The sequence below is a fragment of the Brassica rapa genome, chromosome A03, assembly GCF_000309985.2.
Source record: "Brassica rapa cultivar Chiifu-401-42 chromosome A03, CAAS_Brap_v3.01, whole genome shotgun sequence".
Classification (NCBI taxonomy): Eukaryota; Viridiplantae; Streptophyta; class Magnoliopsida; order Brassicales; family Brassicaceae; genus Brassica; species Brassica rapa.
In genome coordinates, this window is record NC_024797.2 from 36,421,467 (window position 1) to 36,441,157 (window position 19,691).

A 19,691-nucleotide genomic window follows, 5' to 3' on the forward strand; every position below is an offset into this window, starting at 1 on the left:
TGCTCCTCCGGAAGACTGTCGTCGAGAGCAATCTCTTCATCGATCCTCATTCTTGATAAATGATCCGCGACCCCATTCTCGATACCTTTCTTGTCCTTGATCTCGAGATCGAATTCTTGGAGCAGAAGGATCCACCGTAGAAGTCGTGGTTTGGCATCTTTTTTGGTCAGCAAGTATCTCAATGCAGTGTGATCTGTGTGAACGATCACTTTAGAACCCACCAAGTAAGATCTAAACTTCTCGAAGGCAAAAACAATGCTTAGGAGATCCTTTTCGGTCATGGCATATCGGCACTGAGCTTCATCCAGCGTTCTGCTTGCATAGTAGATCACGTGCAGCTTCTTATCTTTCCGCTGGCCCAGGACTGCTCCTACTACAAAGTCGCTTGCATCTGTCATTATCTCGAAAGGAAGGTTCCAGTCTGGAGGTTGAACAATTGGTGCACTGACCAGGGCTCCCTTCAATGCGTGGAAGGCAGCCAAACACTCGCTGTCAAAGGTGAACTGAGTTTCTTTGCAGAGCAGTTTCGTGAGTGGTCTAGCAATTTTCGATAAATCTTGTATGAATCGCCTGTAGAAGCCGGCATGTCCCAGGAAACTTCTGATTCCCTTGACTGTTGTTGGTGGCTGCAAGCTCATAATTACTTTGATCTTTGCCTTGTCTACTTCGATTCCTTTCTCCGAGATCTTGTGCTTTAGAACAATCCCGTCTCTGACCATGAAATGGCACTTCTCCCAATTCAGAAAAATGTGCTTTTTTCACACCTCTTGAGTACCCTGCACAGATTAGACAAACAGACATCAAAGGAGCTCCCATGGACGCTGAAATCGTCTATGAAAACTTCCATGATGTCTTCTATTAGATCTGTGAAAATGGACATCATGCAGCGTTGGAAAGTCGCTGGAGCATTGCACAGGCCGAAGGGCATTTTTCTGTAGGCATATGTTCCATAAGGGCATCTAAACGTTGTCTTCTCCTGATCATCTGGGTGAATGGGTATCTGGAAGAAACCTGAATAACCATCTAAAAAGCAATAGTACGGATGGTTAGCCAATCTCGCAAGCATCTGATCAATGAAAGGGAGTGGAAAATGATCCTTACGAGTTGCAGCATTTAATTTACGAAAATCAATGCACATACGATGTCCAGTGACAGTTCTCGTAGGGATTAGTTCATTCTTTTCATTAGTTATGACAGTTATCCCCCCCCCCCCTTTTTAGGAATTACATGAACGGGGCTAACCCATTTACTATCAGAGATAACATAGATTACACCAGCTTCTAGAAGTTTCATTATCTCCTTCTTTACAACATCTTTTAGATTCGGGTTTAACCTCCTCTGATGTTCTACAGAAGTCATCGATTCATCTTCTAGATGTATTTTATGCATGCACAAATCAGGTGAAATGCCAGATATGTCTGCTAAAGAGTAGCCTAAAGCTTTACGATATTTTCGCAGTTCACACAACAACTTGGCAGTTTCCACATTGTTCAGTTCAGAGTTCACTATAACAGGATAGGTGGAATTAGGTCCAAGAAATGCATACCTGAGCCGCGCAGGGAGGGATTTGAGCTCTACCTTTGGAGCTTTCAGCTCGCTCCATGGGTTGTCCACCGGGTTGCTCGATACAGTAGGTCGCTTCGATGCGGTTGTTCTATTTGGACTGCTCTTTTCTTTCTCCCCCAGACTTAGGAAGACAACTAGCTTTTTCATACTCCTGGCATTGTCAAGCATCTTTTCGTATCCATCAGCATCAACACTCGTGATATTGTGCTCAGTCGCGGCCCGAGTCAGAGCTAACTCGAGTGGATCATCAGTTAAGATTTCCTCGATCACTCCTTCCTGGGGAAAAAGTGCTTGATCACCGTCTTCAACGGAATAGGTTTGTCCATTGATCATTGGTTTCTTCAGCAGGGAGTTCATCTCGAATTTCATGGCAATGTCTCCGAGGTGCAAGTCGATCCTTGTTGGGGTCAAAAACGGTTACGACGGAATTACCACCAGAAAATCCTCGGAGATCGTATTTCCGAAAGAGTTAGTAAAAGAAGGGATGTAATTCTCGTAAAAAATAACTTATACGAGGTTTTTACGAAGAAGTATCCTTTGGAATTCAAACCGAACGATCGTCCCGCTCGGTCGCTACGTAGCGACACAGCTCGAGCCAAAGCTCGGTCGCTACGTAGCGACCGAGCGATCGTCCCGCTCGGTCGCTACGTAGCGACCGAGCTCGAGCCAAAGCACAGTCGCTACGTAGCGACCGAGCGATCGTCCCGCTCGGTTGCTACGTAGCGACCGAGCTCGAGCCAGAGCTCGGTCGCTACGTAGCGACCGAGCGATCGTCCCGCTCGGTCGCTACGTAGCGACCGAGCTCGAGCCAAAGCTCGGTCGCTACGTAGCGACCGAGCGATCGTCCCGCTCGGTCGCTACGTAGCGACCGAGCTCAGCCAAGCGCGATCGTCCCGCTCGGTCGCTACGTAGCGACCGGGCACTCGTTTCGCTCGGTCGCTACATAGCGACCGGGCTCGAGCCAAAGTTCGGTCGCTGTGTAGCGATTGAACCTTTCCGAACATCGATACGACACCAGTCCTTGCATTCTCGTCAAACCTTCGAATGCTATCTCCCGAAGACCGTAGCAAGCTCAGTCCATGTTTCCCGCTATTCTAATTCATCGATCAAACTTCGCGGATTAGAAACCGCGGAAAACTCGTAGTAAACGTGTCGAGTCGGAAGACGGCCCAAAGGGACCTAAAACACGACTCGAGGCCCATCCTACGATTTTTCCTAACCAAAAGCCCGTGAACCACAGCATGGTTCACGCTTGGCCCACGAGGAAGGATAAATGTCAAGTTTCCGCGGATAAATACGGAAGTTTTGAAGATAATTGTGAAGATCGGGAAAAATGGAATATCTCCATTTTTATGCTATGACGGCTTATGGGCAGAAGAGTAAAAGCGTAAACCGACCTTGGAGCTAGTATATAAGGAGTCCTAGGCGAGGAGCAGAAGGAGGAACTTTTTCAGAGCAAACTTAGCACTTAGAGCGATTTAGGCAATTTTCCGTTTTTGTTATTTCGAGCTGCGACTCAATTAGGTTTAGCCGTCTTAGGGTTGCTAGAACTAGGAATCTCGCCGACAGCTCTCGAGCCCAGGCTTATACCTTGTTGTAACGCTCATACGCAGATTCGGAATAAGATCTACTTTGCTCTCTTTTTCGATTTCTTATTTTTATCGTTGTCATTCTCGTGTTCTGATTGCTTGACGTGTGGTAATTAACAGATATCCGGGTCCTCTGGGAAGTTAGGGTTTTCCTAGTTTCCTTATTTAAACAGAAATCGACAGTGCGAATTTCGGTTCCCACAGTTTGGCGCTAGAAGGAGGAGGCCTTACGGATCAATCTAACCCGCAAAACCCGCACACAGTCAGACATGTCAACCAACGACGCGGATAACGTGCAAACTCCCCTTAACGGAGGCAGCGGCACCGATCTCCACACTCCGGTAGCGGATGTATCTGCGGCCAACGCGCAAGCCAACGCCGCGACGCTCGAGGAGTTTAAAAAGATGTTTGCCACCTATGAAAAAAGGTCGGAAGAACAGGATAAGCTCGTGAATACCTTGACCAAACAGGTTGAAACCTTAACGGCAAGGACCCAAGCTATCCGTCCCCGCGGAACCACCAAAATCCGCGGGAAGAGGCTCGACTTCGCCACCCCACTCGATAGAGCAGGAGTCGCGCGGGAACGACCTTCCGGACAAAACCCCAGCGAGAAATCTCCCATCGAAAAGGGGAACTCTGAAAGTCTTCCGCTCCCTGCAAAGGACTCGGAGGATAACGAAGCCGAACACATTGACCTGGATCCTAGCGATGTCTCCAACGACACCGACGAGGATGTCGACAGACATCCAAGAAGGACCAGAAGCCGATCCGCTCGGGAAGGCTCCCCGTTCGAAAAACCAATGACGGAAGAAGAAGAAGTCGCCTATTGGAACGAACAAGAGGAGCTGGCCGAAAGGCAAACCGAGCTCACTCGCAGTAAGCGCCGACAGGCTCAGAAATCCACTGACGAGACATCGGATATCCGCGATCTTCGTGACTACATCACTAAGACTGCGGCAGAAGTGAGAGCCGTAAAGTCTCAAATCCATCATGCTACTAGTGCTGCCCCCGAGATCGATCGACTGCTGGAAGGAGCTCGAAAGACCCCCTTTAGCAGTCGCATTTCGGACATGAGGGTGTCCGATCCGGGAAAGATCAAAGTACCGAAGTACGATGGTACGGCCGATCCGAAAGCGCACCTTCAGGCTTTCCACATCGCGATGGGAAGAGCAAGACTGAAGGACGGCGAAAAGGATGCCGGCTATTATCGCCTGTTCGTCGAAAATCTTGAAGGAGCGGCGCTCGAATGGTTCGCACGCCTTCGTCGCAACACCATCGGGAGTTTTCGATAGCTCGCATCGGAATTCCTCAAACAGTACTCTGTATTCATAGACAGGGAAACCGCCGATGTTGACCTCTGGAGTCTCTCCCAGAGGGAAGATGAACCCCTCCGCGAGTTTATCAGTCGATTCAAGCTGATAATGTCCAGGGTCAGCGGGATAAGCGACAAAGTGGCCATCGACGCGCTGAGAAAGACGCTCTGGTACAAGTCGAAATTCAGAAAATGGATAACTCTCGACAAACCGCGAACGATCCAGGACGCCCTCCACAAATCAACGGACTACATCATAGTCGAGGAAGAAACTAAAGTCTTATCGCAAAAACATAAGCCGGCAAGACCATCCTCGAAAGACGCAGATCCGAAGGGGAAAAAGAAGAACTCTCGTAACGACAAGTACGTCCATCACGAGGGGGAAGATCTCCAAGGAGCGCATAACTATGCGATCAATTCGGATCAAGGCCGGACCACGGGCAACACATGGACTCGCAATCAAGGGTATGACGAGAACACCTTCTGCGAGTTCCACCAATCCCGAGGACACTCCACGACTAATTGCAAAGTCTTAGGAGCAAGACTGGCCGCGAAGCTACTCGCTGGAGAGCTTTCGGAAATAACTAGCGTCAAGGATCTCATCCTCGATTCTGATCGGCCTCCAAAGACGGACAGAAATCCGCCCGCTGAAAAATCCCCTCAACGAAACCAACCTGGGGATAAACGCGGTAGGAGGCCGGATGACAAAGGGAACGATAACAATCGTCGCAGAGTCAATATGATCATCGGAGGATCTCAATACTGCGGCGATACCGTGTCGGCCATCAAGGCTTACCAACGGAAGGCAGAATCAAGCGCAAATTGGCCTACACGGTCTCCTCCTCGAGACGGCCAAACTTGCTCGATCACCTTCACAGAGGAAGAAGACGGCGGTATCGACCAACCTCACTGCGACCCGCTCGTCATAGATCTCGTCATACGAGATTTAGAAGTCGGAAGGGTACTCGTCGATACGGGAAGCACGGTCAACGTAATCTTCCGCGACACTCTCAAGCGGATGAGTATCAAACTCGGAGAGGTAATTCCAACGCCAAAACCACTCACGGGTTTTTCAGGCGAAGTGTCGATGACTCTCGGATCAATCCAATTGCCAGTCATGGCCAAGGAGATCACGAAAATCGTCGAATTCGCGGTAGTCGACCATCCCGCTATCTACAACGTGATCATGGGAACCCCATGGCGCAACGCCATGCAGGCAGTTCCGTCAACTTACCACCTGGGTCTCAAGTTCCCAACGCCGAGCGGAGTCGCGGCCATCTGGGGATGCCAAAAACAGTCGCGACTATGCTTCCTCGCGGAGCATAAGTTAAGGCAAATCACGGCTTCTGCAAACGGCAAACGCGCGAAGATAGATCGATCTTCGGCCAAAAGCGCCCCGCCCGAGGACGAAGTAAAATCGTCTGTCAACGCTAACGCATCGGACGTCGAAGCTCGACATAAATCCGAAGCCCACGCGACAACTCAACCGGAACATCCGGAAAATAGCGTCGACCCAGCCACGATCGACACAGTCAAGGCGGACATCGCGACATCAACCACCGAGTAAGAACACTCGCGGCATGAAACAGAACTACGAGATGGCTTGATCCTCGAAAGGGGTACGTAGGCAGCTTGTCAAAAGACGAGTTCAGCTATCCTCCTCTCTAAAAAGGGGGGGGGGAGTGGGTGCGTATACTCGTATACTCCCACAATCGCCATTATTGTAATCGAGTTTTTAGAAACATCAAAAATTTTACAATATACACTGTCTTTTTATCGAAAACGCTTACGCTTCAGTTTACGCTCGTCTGCGGCCTCATCCGGCCCAAAAATCGTAATGATTATCATCTTTCAAACACGCAAAAATACACGTATAATCCTCGAAATAACTGCGAGACGTCGCAAAAAGTAAAAATTCGAGGACAATGCTAACAAATTGTCCGAACGCGACCACCAAAAACCTTACACCCCGTTCGTCGATTGGCCCCGACGAACACGCCAGCCGTCTTAAACAAACGCAATCCGATCACTTTTTTGATCTTTAAAAACGTCCAGCATAAGGACAAAAGCGCGCTACAACAAAAATCCGAAATTTTGGTTTAGCACTTCCAGTTGATTCTGAGAAGATGCTCGATTCGTACCATACAAGTCATATAAGCCGAGAACATATCGCGGACTTTAAACCGGTGCGACTCAGGAAGAAATCGCAACAGGAAAAACGATAGCCGGCTAGTCACCGCACAAACCTTAACCGAAAGTAAACCTAGGTCTTGCCCTAAACCCAACGCTCTGGTCTCAAACATCTCAAGGCATGATATCTAAAAGATACGAGATCATAAACCATGCCTCTCCGTTCGTATCACAATGTTCTCGAAAATCGTAAAGATAGATAAATTTTTACGAAAATCACGAACGAACCAACAGATTGAACGTCTAATTAGAACTACATACGAGACGACAACTCGTATTTACTTCAACCCTACTCAGGAAAACTCGAAACATTTATCACATAAATAAACCGCGTAAAGCGGCAAGGGATTCAAAGCCACCAACGGCCAGTCCCGGAAATACAAATACGGCCATCTAGGCCTAGACGAAATCTAAATTCAAAGGGCCACACTTGGCCGAAAACAAGGATAACTGATCCATCCCTCATAATCCAAAGTCAAAGTCCCCGGACAACGAAGCACCAAACGCATCCGCGGGACGATCCACTTCCTCGCCACCATCGTGAAAATCGATCGGAACCTCCTCGGTATCAGGGGAAACCGGGATAGAATCCCAGAACCCTTGAATACTCTCGTCGATCGGAGAGATAAGCGCCTCAGCGTGGGCACGGTCACTCATCCCACTCTTCATCAAGCTCAGTTCCTCTTCAAACACATAGTCTTCGGCTCGCGTCCTCCAAAGACTTCCGACCGAACCACGGCACTCGCGAAAGTCACCCACCGAGGTAAAGGCATTCTTGAGGTTCCCGTACTCGACCTGGAACTGCGATGCACGAATCTTCATCACCTCGACGATTTCTCTTTTGCCTCTCCTCTCCGCTTTAAGAACAGCCCGCGCATGATCACGAGTAAGCTGCGCCTCTCGCTCCAGCATCTCGCCTTGCACGCGAGCGAGATCCCGCTCCGCTTTCTCCGCCTTGAAGCGGTAAACCATGGCTTCTCTATGGCCCGCCTCAATGGCCGAGCCCAGCAAGCTCAGGCCCTGCAAAAACGATTGGCATGATATGAATATATACATGGGGCAATCACCAAAAAATTCTCAACAAAAAAAAAAAAAAACTAACCCCATTGATGATGCGAGAACCTTCCGCAACAACTCTCGGCCTCGCTGATTCTTTCGTAAGAGGAGGAGCATCGAAACCCGATGGCAGCCCAGCAAAGAAATCATCGAAATCCAGAATAGGGGCCTCGCTCGAACCGCTTCCGTCGCCGTAAGCAAGGTTCGGATCCCATCCTGGAAGCATAGAGTCGTCCATCGAAAACTCTATGTCGCCAAGATCGACATCTTTTCCCTTCCAAGAGCTCGACTCCGGCGCAGCTGTCGGAGCTTCGACGGGATTCTGGTCGTCGGGTTCGGAGTCACTTCCCGTATCCGCGTCCAAAGCAGGACCGGGTTGCACAAATCTCAGTGCCTTCCGAACCCTTCTCGGCGTGAAAGAAGTCCAGAATAAGGGACCATTCCTGAGAAGATCCCTCACCGCAATAATGTCCTCAGGGAACGGAGCAAGAGGATTGATGAAGGGACGATTGTTCGGTAACCTCCGGAACAGTGGAATGCAACTCTCTTCGACGGACGCAGCGTCCAAACGAACAAAGAAAAAGAACTTCTTCCACGAGTTGAAGTTCGAAATGAACTTCTTAACCACTGACATAAATTTCCGAGGGACAAACCTATGCTTATCCGTATCCGTGACAAGTTGAAGCCTCAAAAGCGCTTCATAATGATCAACGGAAAGGGAAAGGCCATGCTCATAGCTTAGGATCAAGATCCCAATAAGGTGCTGAATGGCAAGGGGTGTCAACTGACTTATCGCAACTTCGAAGCGGTCCAACACTCGGACAAGAATTTCGGGTATGGGGAACCAGAGGCGACAACGCACTATGAACGCCTCATAACAAGTAAAGTAACCCTCCGGGGGGTTGTTAGCACATTCCCCGCGGCAGGGAACCCGGAACTCCACAGCATCCGGGATGTGGTAGAACGACCGCATCGTCGCGAGATACTCGTCAGTAGTCCTGCTTGCATCCTCTTCCTCGACTCCACGATGGACCAGGACCGGGAATGGCTTCTCCTTGGGAGGGGTCAACGAGCCGTAATGAGCAACCCACCATGCCTCGTTCTCGGCAGGATGCACCGAGTGAGGCACGAACTCCATCTTTGGAACGACGAGCTCTTCGTAAGGACTCGCGGACGAAGGCCCTTTTTTCGCAATCTTTTTCTTGCTCGACATCTTTACACTTCTCTTAAGAGAATAGAGGAAAAGGGTGGAGAGAAAGATAGAAAGTTTTTTGAAAGATCTTAGAGAAAAACAAGAAAGTGAAAAAATTATGGAACAAGTTACCTCTCTTCTTATAAGACATGAGGATTTACTATTCAAGCTCGGACTTTCGGATATTAATTCCATCCATCACGCCTAACTTGCCAAACATGCCTAACCGCACGCTAGGATCCCCCGATGCATGATCCTAACGGGCTGGGGGGCTAACTGTTGGGGTCAAAAACGGTTACGACGGAATTACCACCCGAAAATCCTCGGAGATCGTATTTCCGAAAGAGTTAGTAAAAGAAGGGATGTAATTCTCGTAAAAAATAACTTATACGAGGTTTTTACGAAGAAGTATCCTTTGGGATTCAAACCGAACGATCGTCCCGCTCGGTCGCTACGTAGCGACCGAGCGATCGTCCCGCTAGTAGCGACCGAGCTCAGCCAAGCTCGGTCGCTGCGTAGCGACCGAGCGATCGTCCCGCTCGGTCGCTACGTAGCGACCGAGCTCGAGCCAAAGCTCGGTCGCTGCGTAGCGACCGAGCCAAAGCTCGGTCGCTGCGTAGCGACCGAGCGATTGTCCCGCTCGGTCGCTACGTAGCGACCGAGCTCAGCCAAGCTCGGTCGCTACGTAGCGACCAAGCGATCGTCCCGCTCGGTTGCTACGTAGCGATCGTCCCGCTCGGTCGCTACGTAGCGACCGGGCACTCGTTTCGCTCGGTCGCTACATAGCGACCGGTGATGTGCCTCAGTCCGAGGAACTCGACCATCAGGAAGGTCAGGACATTCCAACCGAGGTTCATCACCCCAACCGAGGTCGAGCTGTGTACCGGATCGATCCACGGACGGACGGGAAGGAGCTTAGACTAGATCCTCGACCTATCAGCCGAACTGACCGTACTGGATGGTCTCTCTCTCGGACAACTCGCCAATCTCAGACTGACGGTCAAACCAGAAGCAACTTAGGCCGAGCCGAACTAGGAACTGGACGCGACTTCTCTCTTCTCGCACGTTTGGAACGTACCGACCGTATTGACGAACTGATCGACCCATTTGATCAATTCATGCACTTTGATCATCCGAATCTCTCTAAGGCACAAATTCTTCATCTTTCAGAAGACTTGGGACGATTATGGTCGAAGATGGTTCAGGAGACGGACAAGACGGAACAGACGGACCGGCCCGCGACCGTCCTGCTCCTGGCCGCGGTTCAACCAGCCGAAGGGTCACTTTGACCAGTCCGCAAATTGAAGAGTCTTTCTTCTTTGTCTTTCAAAATTCTAGTCAAAAGTCTTTAATTTTATTTGTCTTTCAAACTTCTAGTCAAGTAGCCCCTTTGTCTCCTACTTGTACTATAAATAAGTGTTTCATTTCATTAATAAATCAGATCATTTTGGATTAAGTTTCTGAGTTTAAACTCTCTGTTCTCTTTAGAACTTGTTTTCGATTGTCTTGGTGAGTCATATCCGAGCAATTCACTTCTCAACTAGTTGGTCTTGTGAGTCATATCAAGCAACCAGTTCGAGATCTTCCTTGGCGGACTTGTGAGTCATATCAAGCGCCATTGAAGTCGGGAATATCAAGGGAACATCCGCAACCCTTGTGCGACCCAACGTTCCATCAGTTCTCCTTTCCGGAGTTCATATCCAAACGAATCCAGTCGAGGGCAATCCGATCTTAGGGTCCTTCAAGTGGTATCATAGCCACTCTTCTGGTATTCTCTATCTCGATCCATTTTCTCATCTTCCATTTTCTTCTAAACACTTCTTCATCTGTCTATCTTGAATCCGGGCCCCTCAATACCATCCACTTATTAAAAAAAAAAAGAAACAAGCAAGATCCATATTATAAAAAAAAAAAAAAAAAAAAAAAGAAAGAAAGAGTTTACTTTGTGGATTGGTGGTGGAAGAGGAAGCCTGCTGGCTGAGGAGAAATCCAGCCTTTGAGGAGGTTAAAACGGATTCTTTCAAAACAAATCTCTTATCTTTCTATCTTTAAAGTTCCTGTGTGTTTTGCTTAAGTTTGGCCATCCAGATTCCGAGATCTGTTCTTCATAGAACTTTGAGTGGAAACTTGAGTGATCACTTTTAAATCGAGAGAAACACGTGTGTGGGTGAGGAACAAACACTTGAGAGTGTGAGTTTTTAATCCTAACGTTTTGTGTTTAAGAAAATTTCAGGAACCATGAGTAGCCATGAAGAACAAAACCGTCCCGGAAATTCAGTTGCTGGACTGTCTAATCTTCAGATGCGAGCTTTGAATGATTCTTTTTCTAACCTTATAAACACAGGTCTAGAGCAGATCCATCAAAGGCTTGACGAACTTCAAGTAAGTCAGTCCCATCCGAGATCAAGGACAAGAACCAATCAGCCGCGAAGGAATACCCGGTCAGATGATGAGTTTCCTGATGAGGACGCCCAAGAGGACGAGGTCAGATCCGCTTACCGGCCTAGAAGAGGTCATAGAACTCGAAACCCAGGTGATGTCAATCCATTTGCTAGAAACAATCGTACTGATGATAGTTTGAACGGATTGAAATTGAAAATTCCACCTTTTGATGGTAAAAACGACCCTGATGCTTTTCTAGAGTGGGAAAGAAAAATTGAGCATGTCTTTGATTGTCAAAACTATTCTGAACTTAGAAAAGTAAGGCTTGCGGCCACTGAATTCTCTGGCTATGCTATTAACTGGTATGATCAAGTGTTGACCCACAGGAGGAGAACAGGTGAGCGGCCGATTGAGACATGGGATGAGCTTACCTTGTTGATGAGGAAACGATTCGTGCCAACCCATTATCACCGTGACCTTCACCAGAAGCTAAGACGTTTGCTTCAAGGAACCAAATCTGTGGAAGACTATTATCAAGAGATGGAAGTTTTGATGACCAAAACGGACACGGATGAACCTTTGGACGCCACTATGGCTCGCTTTCTTTCAGGCCTCAACCGTGACATCCAAGATCGTATGGAGCTTCAAGAGTATGGAAGTGTGGAACAGATGCTACACAAAGCCATCTTGATCGAGCAACAACTCAAGAGAAGGAGTTTCTCAAAACCGGCCACTACTTCTAAGCCGGCCTACTCTCCTAAACCGGCCTATGCTCCTAAGCCAAGCTATCAAGACAAAGGTAAGTCTCCTATCACAACACATACTGCCTTTAAAACTAATGTTTCCACTCGTGATGACAAAGGAAAGGCAGTAGACGACTCAAGCCGAGCAAGAGACATTAGATGTTTCAAATGTCAAGGGCTAGGACATTATGCCAAGAACTGTCCAAACCAGCGTGTGATGATTCTCTTGGAAAATGGTGAAGTTGAGTCCGAGGATGAACAAGAAAACAAGGAGGATCTTGGTCCTATCTTTGATGAGGAAGAGGAGTCCTTTGACTACCCACATCACGGACCATTACTTGTGGCTAGGCAGGCATGGAACGATCCCATCTTCGATAAAACGGACGGCCCCGCGAACGGCCACACGGACAACGACCATGACCCGTCCTTTGATCCAGATTCTGAGCCGATCTTTGATGATGAAGATAGTTTTGACTATCCAGCTCATGGACCACTACTGGTCACTAGACGTTCCTTGAGTGTTCAGCCCAAAACCGATGAAAAGGAACAAAGGGAGAATCTCTTTCATTCTCGTTGTTTAATCTCTGAAAAAGTTTGTTCCTTGATCATTGATGGTGGGAGTTGTACTAACGTTGCTAGTGATACTCTTGTCAGGAAATTAGGTCTAGCTACTCGACCTCTTTCTCGTCCTTTCAGGTTGGAATGGCTCAATGAAACTGGTGAACAGTATGTTAAGGAGCAAGTCACGATCCCTCTCACCATTGGTCGTTATGAAGACGAGATTGTGTGCAACGTCCTTCCCATGGATGCTTGTCACGTTCTGTTGGGACGTCCATGGCAGTTTGATAAAAGAACCGTCCATGATGGTTACACAAACCGGCACTCCTTTGACCATAAAGGAAAGAAGATCACGCTTGTACCACTCTCGCCCTTGGAGGTCCATCAAGACCAGCTCCAACTTAAAAAGAACCGTGAACAAGAGACCAAACCAGACAAACCTGAGTCCTCAACCCGGAACTCCAACTTCTTTGTCAAACAAAGTCAGGTTAAGAAGTCTCTTCACTCTCAAAAGCCCTTTCTTTTACTTGTGTACAAAGAATCTCTGATGGCTTCTACTTCTTCTAACCTTGCACCGGAAGTTCCGAGTGATTTGCTAGATGTCTTGCAGGATTATTCAGATGTCTTTCCAGATGAAAACCCAAAGGGTTTGCCGCCAGTACGAGGGATTGAACATCAGATTGACTTTGTTCCGGGTGCGTCTCTACCTAACCGGCCAGCTTACAGAACCAATCCGGTGGAGACCAAGGAACTTGAGAAACAAATTGGAGACCTTATGGAGAAAGGTTACATCAGGGAAAGCCTCAGTCCTTGTGCCGTTCCAGTTCTACTTGTCCCCAAAAAGGATGGATCATGGCGCATGTGTGTGGACTGCCGTGCCATCAACAACATTACGGTAAAGTATAGGCATCCCATTCCTAGACTAGACGACATGCTTGATGAACTTTACGGTTCATGTGTCTTTTCTAAGATAGATTTGAAAAGTGGCTATCACCAAATCCGAATGAAAGAAGGTGATGAATGGAAAACTGCATTTAAAACCAAGCTAGGATTGTATGAATGGTTAGTTATGCCATTTGGTCTTACTAATGCACCTAGCACTTTCATGCGATTGATGAACCATATCTTGAGAGCATTCATTGGTCATTTCGTGGTAGTTTACTTTGATGATATTCTTATCTACAGCAAGAACATGGATGAACATAAGAAACATTTGAAATCTGTCCTTGAAGTTCTTAGAAAGGAACATTTGTTTGCTAACCTTGGAAAGTGTTCTTTTGGCACAGATCATGTGGTCTTCTTAGGTTTTGTTGTAGGTGCTGAAGGACTTAGAGTGGACGAGGAGAAAATCAAAGCCATCCGAGACTGGCCAAGTCCAACGAACGTGAGTGAAGTAAGGAGCTTCCACGGCCTTGCCGGGTTCTATCGACGGTTCGTCCAAGATTTCAGTACCATAGCGGCCCCATTGACCGAAGTCATTAAAAAGAATGTTGGGTTCAAATGGGAACAAGCTCAGGAAGAAGCCTTCCAAATCCTTAAAGGGAAGTTGACTAATGCCCCTTTACTTGTTCTTCCTGACTTTTCTAAAACGTTTGAGATCGAATGTGATGCTTCGGGTGTTGGTATTGGTGCAGTTTTGATGCAGGATAGAAAGCCTATTGCTTACTTCAGTGAGAAGCTTGGAGGCGCCACACTCAACTACCCAACTTATGATCAAGAGTTGTATGCTTTGGTAAGAGCTCTTCAAACGTGGCAACACTATCTTTGGCCTAAGGAGTTTGTTATCCACACGGATCATCAGTCCCTGAAACACCTTAAGGGGCAACAGAAGCTGAACAAGAGGCATGCCCGCTGGGTTGAGTTCATTGAGACATTTCCTTATGTCATCAAATACAAGCAAGGTAAGGAAAACGTTGTGGCTGATGCCTTGTCCCGAAGGTATACTCTTCTTTCAGCCCTCGAAACGAAACTTCTCGGTTTTGAATTTATCAAAGACTTGTATGCTTCTGATCCGGATTTTAAAGAAATTTTCAACAAGTGTTCCAGAGTGGCTTATGGCAAGTAATATCGGAACTCGGGTTTTCTTTTCTATGATAACCGTTTGTGTGTGCCCCAATGTTCTTTGAGGGAGTTGTTTCTCAGGGAATCTCATGGAGGAGGTCTTATGGGACACTTTGGAATTAAGAAGACATACAAGGCCGTGTATGATCATTTCTACTGGCCTAGCTTGATGAAGGACGTAGAGAGAATTTGTGGCCGATGTGTGGTGTGCAAGAAGTCCAAAGCCAAGGCATCCAATCACGGTTTGTACTCGGCCTTACCCATTCCTTCTCATCCTTGGATTGATATTTCTATGGATTTTGTTCTTGGATTGCCTAGAACTAAGAATGGCCGAGACTCTATCTTTGTGGTTGTCGATAGATTTTCGAAAATGGCTCACTTTATTCCTTGCCATAAAACTGATGATGCTGTACAAGTTGCTGATCTGTTCTTTAGGGAAATTGTGAGATTGCATGGAATGCCTAAGACCATTGTTTCTGATCGTGATGCTAAGTTTCTTAGTTATTTTTGGAAAACTTTGTGGTCTAAGTTAGGAACGAGATTGATGTTTTCCACAACTTGTCATCCGCAAACTGATGGTCAAACCGAAGTTGTTAATCGAACTTTGTCTGCTTTGCTTAGATCTTTGGTCAAGAAAAATCTTAAGTCTTGGGAAGATTGTTTGCCACATGTTGAGTTTGCTTATAATCATGCTATGCATTCAGCTACAAAGTTCTCTCCTTTTGAAGTTGTTTATGGTTTTAATCCCTTATCTCCACTTGATCTTTTACCTTTACCTTTGAGTGAAAGAGTTAGTACAGATGGTAAAAGAAGGGCGGACACCATCAAAAAGCTTCATGAACAAGTTCGAGTCAACATTGAAACCAAAACCGAGGGTTACAAAAGATATGCCAACAAGAAGCGAAAGGAGTTGGTTTTTCAAGAAGGTGACTTGGTTTGGGTTCATTTGAGGAAGGAACGATTCCCGGAAGAAAGGAAGTCCAAACTTATGCCTCGAGTCGACGGTCCATTCCGGATTCTTAGAAGGATCAATGATAATGCTTACCAGCTTGATTTGGAAGGTAAGTATGAAATCTCTTCAAGTTTTAATGTTTCTGATCTATCTCCTTTTCTTGCAGATAATCCAGATTTGTGGACAAATCCTTTTGAAGAGGGAGGGAATGATGTGCCTCAGTCCGAGGAACTCGACCATCAGGAAGGTCAGGACATTCCAACCGAGGTTCATCACCCCAACCGAGGTCGAGCTGTGTACCGGATCGATCCACGGACGGACGGGAAGGAACTTAGACTAGATCCTCGACCTATCAGCCGAACTGACCGAACTGGATGGTCTCTCTCTCGGACAACTCGGCAATCTCAGACTGACGGTCAAACCAGAAGCAACTTAGGTCGAGCCGAACTAGGAACTGGACGCGATTTCTCTCTTCTCGCACGTTTGGAACGTACCGACCGTATTGACGAACTGATCGACCCATTTGATCAGTTCATGCACTTTGATCATCCGAATCTCTCTAAGGCACAGATTCTTCATCTTTCAGAAGACTTGGGAAGATTATGGTCGAAGATGGTTCAGGAGACGGACAAGACGGAACAGACGGACCGGCCCGCGACCGTCCTGCTCCTGGCCGCGGTTCAACCAGCCGAAGGGTCACTTTGACCAGTCCGCAAATTGAAGAGTCTTTCTTCTTTGTCTTTCAAAATTCTAGTCAAAAGTCTTTAATTTTATTTGTCTTTCAAACTTCTAGTCAAGTAGCCCCTTTGTCTCCTACTTGTACTATAAATAAGTGTTTCATTTCATTAATAAGATCAGATCATTTTGGATTAAGTTTCTGAGTTTAAACTCTCTGTTCTCTTTAGAACTTGTTTTCGATTGTCTTGGTGAGTCATATCCGAGCAATTCACTTCTCAACTAGTTGGTCTTGTGAGTCATATCAAGCAACCAGTTTGAGATCTTCCTTGGCGGACTTGTGAGTCATATCAAGCGCCATTGAAGTCGGGAATATCAAGGGAACATCCGCAACCCTTGTGCGACCCAACGTTCCATCAGTTCTCCTTTCCGGAGTTCATATCCAAACGAATCCAGTCGAGGGCAATCCGATCTTAGGGTCCTTCAACCGGGCTCGAGCCAAAGTTCGGTCGCTGTGTAGCGATTGAACCTTTCCGAACATCGATACGACACCAGTCCTTGCATTCTCGTCAAACCTTCGAATGCTATCTCCCGAAGACCGTAGCAAGCTCAGTCCATGTTTCCCACTATTCTAATTCATCGATCAAACTTCGCGGATTAGAAACCGCGGAAAACTCGTAGTAAACGTGTCGAGTCGGAAGACGGCCCAAAGGGACCTAAAACACGACTCGAGGCCCATCCTACGATTTTTCCTAACCAAAAGCCCGTGAACCACAGCATGGTTCACGCTTGGCCCACGAGGAAGGATAAATGTCAAGTTTCCGCGGATAAATACGGAAGTTTTGAAGATAATTGTGAAGATCGGGAAAAATGGAATATCTCCATTTTTATGCTATGACGGCTTATGGGCAGAAGAGTAAAAGCGTAAACCGACCTTGGAGCTAGTATATAAGGAGTCCTAGGCGAGGAGCAGAAGGAGGAACTTTTTCAGAGCAAACTTAGCACTTAGAGCGATTTAGGCAATTTTCCGTTTTTGTTATTTCGAGCTGTGACTCAATTAGGTTTAGCCGTCTTAGGGTTGCTAGAACTAGGAATCTCGCCGATAGCTCTCGAGCCCAGGCTTATACCTTGTTGTAACGCTCATACGCAGATTCGGAATAAGATCTACTTTGCTCTCTTTTTCGATTTCTTATTTTTATCGTTGTCATTCTCGTGTTCTGATTGCTTGACGTGTGGTAATTAACAGATATCCGGGTCCTCTGGGAAGTTAGGGTTTTCCTAGTTTCCTTATTTAAATGGAAATCGACAGTGCGAATTTCGGTTCCCACAATCCTCCCTTTTCTAACATCAATGATTGCACCAGCTGTGCATAGGAAGGGACGCCCTAGAATGAGAGGGTCTCTTGGCTAGTCATCGACTTCCAAGACCACGAAATCAGCTGGGATGTAGGTGATGCCCACCTTTACTTGAAGGTCCTCTAAAATACCCACCGGTAGCTTGACTGATCTGTCTGCGAACACCAGGGATATCCTAGTCGGCTTGAAAGATGTGAAACCTAACCGTTTAGCTACCGAGTAAGGCATGAGGTTGACGCTTGAGCCCAAATCGCATAGGGAGCAGGCAAAAGTAGTCTTGCCAATATGCACTGATAGAACAAATCTTCCGGGATCATCTAATTTCTTGATTGGTTTGTTCTGAAGCACTGCACTACACTCCTTTGAGACAATCATGATTTCACTGTCTCCCGATATCTTTCCTGAGATCAACCCCTTCATTAGACTGCTCATGGAAGGTATCATTTGAATTGCATCCACTAGAGACAGTTTTACAGTCAACTCTTCCAGCATCTTTTTGCACTTTGTTTCCTCACGGTTCTTCCGAGTCTTTTTATCTGGGACAGGATAAGGAACCTTCGAAGTGTATTCTCACATGGGAGCAGTCACAGTTGGTTGCTCTGCGGGTTTCGGAGCAGACGATGGATCAGTCTTAGGTGTTTGCTCCGCGTCATCAGTGTCGAGGGGAGCAGTGCCAGTGGTTGACCGCTCGCCTTCCTTCTGCTTGCCTTTCTCTGCTGTGGTTAGTCTCCTTGGAACATTCTCTTGTAGATTCCTTCCGCTTCTAAGCTGTACTCTGTTTCCCTCCTTCGGGTTCTTGTCTGTCTTACCCGGGAGGGTACCTTGCTGTCTCTTGACGTTCTCAGCAGTCTGAGCAATCTGAATGTCCATCTGCCTCATGTGACTAGCAACGTTGTCATACTTGGTACTCAGGTCATTGAACATATGATTCATCCTGGCATTTATGTCCGTGGTGACCTGGTTCAGAGCTTTACCCTGGATATGTTGACCCTGGAGAAATTGTTGCAGCATGGCAGTTACACCGCTTGCATCATCTTGTGGAGTACTCGTTGTCGCAGGTGCAGTCTGCTGGGTGTTCTGCTGTTTCTGGGATTGATTGTTCTGCGGCTGGTTCAAGTAGAAGGCTCGAGGCTGGTAGTTCTTTTGATATCCAGGGTATTGTCCTTGGTTTCCTTGCGCATTCTCAGCTGGTTTGTTTTGCTTGGGCCAGAAGACCTGCGGGTTGTTCCTGGCATTGGGATTTGGATGGTAGTTTTTAAGTTGCCACCCTTGCCCATTCACGTAGCTCACTTCTTGCTGATCGTCGATAGCCTCGGTATCCAAAGTGAGATCACCCACACTCTTCTCTGGAACAGCTTCTTCCATAATGAACACTTGGTTTTGACTGTTTTTAAGCAACTGATCAACCTTAGCAGCTAGATCATCAATACTGCTCACACTTTTGGAGCAGTCATGTTCCTTGTTCTTGTTCAGCGAGCTTGATGCCATATTCTCAATCAGTGCGAATGCTCCCGGCATTGTCTGAGTCATGAAGTCTCCATTACTCGAAGAATCCAAGGTGTTACGAACTCGTAGGTCACTCCATCGTAGAATACCTCCAATATGTAATCATTATCGAATCCATGGTGGGGGCATTCTCTTTGATATTCCTTGTAGCGCTCCCAAGCTTCATGAAAGGGTTCGTTGGATTTTTGCTTGAAGTTGGATATTATGTGCCTCAGTGCAGCGGTCTTTGACTTGGGATAGAAGTGGCTCAAGAACGCTGATCGGACCTGGTCCCATGTGGTGAGGGAACCGGTCGGGAGAGAGTGTAGCCAGCGAGAGGCTTTCCCTTCTAGAGAGAATGGGAACATGGTGCACTTGACATAATCTGGTGGTACTCCGTTCGAGCGAGAGAAGTTGCAGCCTCTCTCGAAGCTTTCAATGTGGTCCATTGGGATGTCAGAAGAGAGACCACCAAACATGTTTTTCTGTACCAGACTGATCAAAGCGGGCTTGATCTCGTAGTCTTGTCGGGTACATGGAGGCGGATTTATGGCGGAGCGATCTGTAGCAAAGTT

The 19,691-nt window shown here is 47.2% G+C and overlaps 1 protein-coding gene, 1 non-coding gene and 1 pseudogene across 2 annotated transcripts in view; 2 read left to right on the top strand and 1 right to left on the bottom strand.

Annotated features, from left to right (window-relative positions):
- LOC117132750 (serine-rich adhesin for platelets-like) overlaps positions 1 to 19,691 on the bottom strand; it is a 44,666-nt gene that overhangs the window by 21,481 nt on the left and 3,494 nt on the right. The window lies entirely within an intron of this gene.
- LOC117132749 lies at positions 10,459 to 16,474 on the top strand (annotated as a pseudogene).
- LOC117133142 lies at positions 19,249 to 19,355 on the top strand. The gene has a single exon (XR_004456983.1). It is a non-coding gene; the product is annotated as a small nucleolar RNA R71 (small nucleolar RNA).